This window comes from Pteropus vampyrus, unplaced genomic scaffold (genome assembly GCF_000151845.1).
Source record: "Pteropus vampyrus isolate Shadow unplaced genomic scaffold, Pvam_2.0 Scaffold226, whole genome shotgun sequence".
In the NCBI taxonomy this organism is placed as follows: domain Eukaryota; kingdom Metazoa; phylum Chordata; class Mammalia; order Chiroptera; family Pteropodidae; genus Pteropus; species Pteropus vampyrus.
In genome coordinates, this window is record NW_011889007.1 from 1,085,434 (window position 1) to 1,091,403 (window position 5,970).

The 5,970-nt window shown below is 48.0% G+C and overlaps 1 protein-coding gene across 2 annotated transcripts in view; it reads right to left on the reverse strand.

Moving 5' to 3' along the window:
• The window catches only part of MLLT1 (MLLT1, super elongation complex subunit), a 58,859-nt gene that overhangs the window by 32,882 nt on the left and 20,007 nt on the right, over positions 1-5,970 (reverse strand). The gene's annotated exons all lie outside the window — the stretch shown is intronic.

Below are 5,970 nucleotides of genomic sequence, written 5' to 3' on the forward strand. Positions count from 1 at the left end.
GTAAGGCAGAGCCGTGAGATCGGCCCCAGTGATGGTTTCCTGGCCCAACTCTGCCAGCTCAGTGACAGCTAGTCAAGGAGGGGAAAGTCTAAGTCCAGGGCACCCCCGCTGCCTCTTCCCTACAGGCTGGACAGGGGAGGCCTGGCTGAGGTGTCCCAAGCCGCCTGTTAAGGAAACACAGTGCACCCTGCTCCCAGCATCAACAGGCACTTGCCTACGAATCTGTCCCAACTCCCCCTGAGGAGCATATAAAGAAGCTTGCTAAGGAGAAAAAAAAAATCAAAGGTTTTGCTGGGCAAAAGATACTGTTGAGAAAATGAAAAACAAGCCACTTGGAAAATTATTTGCAAATCATATACTGCACAAAGCACTTGCATCCAAAGTGTATAAAGAACTATTTAAATTCAATAGTAAGAAAATACCTACCCCAATGAAAAAAGACAACATTCTGAAAAGACACTTCACCAAAGAAAATATATGAACAGCAAAAAAAAAAAACAAAAAAAACCACATGAAAAGATGCCCAATGTCATCAGCCATCAGGGAAATGCAAAAATCGAAACCTAATGATACCACTTCATATCCACCAGGACAGTTACAATCAAAAGGAAAAAATCTTGGTGAGGATGTAGAGAAACTGGAAGCCTTGCACGCAGCTGTGGGAATGTAAACTAGTGCAGCTGCCGTGGAAGACGGTCCGGAGGTTGCTGAAGAGTCCATCACAGGACTGCCGAGACCCAGCGGTTCCACTCCCAGGTCCACGCCCAGGAAAAGTGCACGCGCACACACACACACACGCACGCGCGCGCGCACACACACACACACACACACATCGCACACAAAATAGCTCATCGGTGGAAACAACCCACACAAACGCCCATCGACTGAAGAATGAACAGAAAAAAGTGGTCCATCTATAGAAAGAAATAGAATTCAGCCATAAAAAAGAGTGAATGGACCTTAAAACATTACACTTAATAAAGGAAGCCAGTCACAAAAGGCCACATAGCGTGTGATTCCATCTATGTGAAACGTCCGGAACAGGCGCATCCACGGAGACAGAAAGTGGATGAGTGGTTGCCGGGGGGCTGGGGAGCGGGGGGGGGTTGGGGAGTGACTGCTCATGGGAACAGTTTCTCTTTTTAGGGCAATGAGAATGTTCTAGAATTAGTGATGGCTGTGCCAACTCTGAATATACTAAAAACCAATGACATGTACACTTTAAGTGAATGAATTATATGGTATATAAATTGTACATGAATAAAACGACTTTTTGTAAAGTAAGCTGCCACCACACCTCCATTAGGAAGGCAAAAAGAAAACCATCGACCTCATTGAGCGCCGGCAGGAACACAGAGCAGCAAGAGCCCTCACCGGCCACTGCAGACGGCTGTCGGGCAGCTTCTTACAATGCTAAACATACCTGTCCCAGACCCAGCAATCCCACTCCTGGATATTTACCAAGCGAACTGAGAACTCTCGTTCACAGGGAAAAGCTGTATGCGAACACTCGTCATCAGCAAACTGGGAGCGCTCAGGTGCGCCCCCAGCGGCGGGAAAGGGTAAAGGCACAGCAGCTCGTGCAGGCAGTCCCCAGGAAAGGCCTGTTCACTCACGCCAACAGCGTGGGTGCATCCTGCTAAGTGAAAGACACCAGACACAAAGGGCTGGATGCTGTGCGCGTCTACTTCTATGACACTCTGGAAAAGGCAAAAATGACAAGACGGGAAACAGCTGAGTGGTTTCGGGGGACTGAGGGTGGCGGGAGGGGCTGCCTTCAAAGGGACTGGGGCTGGGGGATGAAACTGTCCCGTGCGGTTCTGTCGTGCAGCAGGCATGACTATGCAGAGCAAGACCCAGAGCGAGTTTCACTGAATACAACTAAAATAACAGCAACCAGGCGGGCAGGGAGACAGGGCACCCGAGGCAGGTGCGGGCCGTGGCGGATGAATCCAACTGCATGCAAATGCGGGACACGGCCACACCAGCAGACGGAGGGAAAGAGCGTCACGAATAACTGCAGAGTAGGGTTTAACTGGACACTGGCGCCAGAGACACAGAGAACGGCACCCAGACGCCGACTCGAGCTGGTCGGCGCGCTGCTCACAGGGGTGCTGCTCGGCAGTTCGGGAAGCGCTCGGGGTACACTGGAGTTAAACCAGTCAGCAAGGACACTGTGGGGAATGGCAGCCAGCTTCTTTCCCTCAGAGCAGCTTAAAATAAGCCACGGAGGAACGCCAGAACGAGCACGGAGCTGCCGGGTCGGCGCTGGGGGCGTCGGCACGGGCTGATGTTTATTTTCATACACAGACAGACAGAGGAATAAACACAGAAGGGGGCGTCAGTATATGCGCATACGTTTCCCAGCTCTGTCACATGAGGGGCTAGGACACAGTGACACCCCGGTAGCAATGAGCACACTTTGCCCCCAGACCTTGGCTTTTAAATTCCATTCTCTAACTAGAGGGACAAGGGCTCCTGGGAGAAATGGCTGATTCTAGGGCTCAGGAAGAGGACCAAGATGAGCTTGGGGTCCTTGTGGTGCCAGAAAGTGAAGAAGCACCCCAAAACACATGGGAACATGATGAAAGGCACAGGGGCAAATCTGAGGGAGTTCCCATCTGCCAGAGAGAGAACGATTTGAACAACAAAATAAATAACAACAGGACTGGATTATAACCCCAAGGTGGGGGGGACCCAATACCAACAAATGCACACTGATATAAATCAATGACTGAATAAATAAATGGGGGAGGACAACCATTCTTTCCAGATAAATCCCAACTAATAAATGTAGAAGGCATGAAGGAAATGGAAATGACCACAGAACGCTGATGGATACTAAAACTGGTGGATGAAACGCAGGAAAGAAATAGGAGATCTGTAGAGTTTCAAAGCGTCCTCCCCCACCCCCCGACAGATGGACGTTAGCTGCTCTGGTGATTTTAAATATGCTCACCGAGTGCGGGCTGGACTTGGGTGACTACTCCTAACTAACCAAGTATGGAAAGGGGCAGGTAGTAACTTTACAGCAGAGAAACCTAACAGACACCACCCTAACCCAGAGATCAAGGTTAACATCCCCTGCAGTCAGTCAGTATCAGGTCCACCCCACTAAGATGTGGTAAGGGCGCTCTTGACCTCTGCAGTTACCTTACCAAAATCTACAACCCCGGTCTAATCAGGAGAAAACACCAGACAAATCCAAGGTGGTAGGCAGTCTCTAAAATGCCTGACTAGCACATTTCGAAAACGTCAAGGTCGTAAAAGGTAAGGGAAAACAGAAACTGTCACAGACTGGAGGAGGTTAAAGAGACCTGACGGCTAGACTCAATGGAGTGTCCTGGAGCGAATTCCAGAACAGAAAATGAACATTAGCAAGAAATGGGCGCTCCGACCAGCATCTGTTCGTGGCGAGCACTGGACATGCCAGCCGCTGTGTCCTGGCCACGTGTCGTGGCCATGCCAGGTGCTAACGTGAGGGAAGCAGGATGCAGGGTATAAGGGAACTCTGTACGGTCTTTGTAACTCTTCTGCACGTCTAAAATTCTTTCAAAATTCAAAGTGAGAAAGAAATCGTGACTACGAGACAGCCCCTATTCGGCTGTTACTAGATTTTTACATACACTTGGAGCAACTTGGGTCTGTGAATCTACTTCTCCGACTCTGAATTTTGTGGAACCGAAAATGCAGACCAAGTCACTGTGATAACACCTAGCAGTCAAACTCAGACGCACAGAAAGTGTAGCCCACGCACCTCTGTAAAGACAGTACGAAAAAGCGAGTGTAAATTAGCTTGGTAATTTAAAAATACTGATGACGTGTTGAAATGATAATGTTTTTGATACGCTGGGTTAAAGAAGTTACATTATTAAAATTAGTTTCACCTGTATCTTTTAACCTTTTTTGATGTAGCTACTAGAAAATTTTTAATTGAGTATTTCTAGTGGACGACCAGGGCACAAGATTTAATTTACTGGTTGAAACAAGAGGGCTTCAAATATCTCTGGCCAATTCTCAGACAAGAAGCAGACAGAAAGGGAGCATTTCAGCAAGACTCCAGTCACGTGATCCGTCCTAGGGCACCTGGGAACCAATGTGCTCACCTGAGCACACTGCCTTGTCCTGGGGCAGCACCAGCATGGGAACTCCCTCTCCCAGGCCACACCCAATGCTCAGTCCACCTTCCAAAGGAACAACTCAGCCAGAGCACGCAGCGGCTTCTGGGTGGACACGTAATCAGAGGGCGACCCTCTGGCTCCCCGCTCAATGACCTTGAGCTCCCAACTGAGGCAAGTTCACGTGATGACATATTCATTCTGCCCAGCACTGTGCTTTACTGTCAGCATTCAAAAACGGCACCTAACCAGAATACGCAAGGAACCGTTACGACACAACGACAAAAAGACAAACTAGCCAATTCAAACGTGGGCAAAGGATCTGAATAGACATGTCTTCAAAGGAGACAACACATGGTCAGCGAGCGTGAGAAGATGCTCGGCATCGTCGGTCACTAGGAAAAGCAAATCAAAACCAAAATGAGAAACCATCTCATTCACCTACTAAGATAGCTGTAATTTTAAACATTAATAAGCAAAAATAGGAAATAACATGTGTTGGGGAGGATGCGAAGAAACTGGAACCCTCATATACTGCTGGCAGGAATGTAAAATGGTTCAGCCATTGTGGAAAATTATGGCGGTCCATCAAAAAGTTAAACATAGAATTACCGTAACGATGGTAATTCCAGGCCCAGAATCATGTGCGTACCCAAAGGAGCTGAAGGTGGTACTCAAACAAGTGCACAGCAGGACTGCGTCACAGCAGCAGACGATACATAACGGCCAAAAGGTGGAAACAGCCCAAGTGCCCATCAACAGGTGAGTGCACAAGACAGAGTGGTATCGGCGCACAGCGGAAAACCAGGAAAAGGAAGGAAATTCTGACACCTGCTACAAGGTGGCTGAACGCATAAACATCCTGAGTGAAAGACGCCAGACGCACGAGGTCACATACGGGGAACAACTGAGAATGGGGACAAGGTTTCCTTTTGGGGTGAAGATATTTTGAAACTAGACAGAGGTGGTCACTGCAGAGCACTATGAATGCACTAAATGCCACTGAACTGTTCACCTAAAAAGTTAATTTTATGTTCTGTGAATTTCACCTCAATTTTTAAAAAGGTGGAGGGTACGCTACACAGCGGTTGTGTCACACAGTTTCCTGACAGACAACAGCTGCCCCCTCCAGAATCAACCTGGTTCATCCATGTAGTCACTTGTTCAACATCTGCTAAGGGCCAGTACACAGAGAACAAAGCAGACAGGGCCCTGCCCTGAAGCTCTTACATTCTAGCGGTAGAGCAGATGTCAGACGAGTAAGCACATGTCCGCTTAAGCGCTGTGAGAAAGGACGAAACGGCGTGCAAGGGGAAAGAATGGAAGGGACCACATTCGGATGGGAAGATCAGAGCGGATCGCTCTGGGCTCTCCCCCACCAGAATCGGGAATCTTGGGAAGGTTAACTTCTCTAATTTTTCATTTTCCCACCCGTAAAATGGGACCTACCCCTCTGTGGGGCTGTGTGAGGATTACGGGAACCACCATGTTAAATGCCTAACATAGCCCCTGACCCAGCTTATCAGCAAATACTTCGCTCCTAGGTTTAAAATTGACATATGCGATATTATAAAAACTAAAACTACGTGATTATCTCAAAAGCAGAAAAAGCATTTGACAAAATCCAACACCCTTTCGTGATAAAAACACTCAACGAACTAGAAACAGAAGGAAACTACCTCAACATAATAAAAGCCATACATGAAAAGCCTACAGCGACCATCACACTCAGTGGTGAAGGACAAAGCCCTTCCTCTGGGATCAGGAACAAGGCAAGGATGCCCACTCTCACCACTTCTAAACAATACGGTACTGGAAACCTTAGCCGGTGCATTAGAAAGGAAAAAAAAAA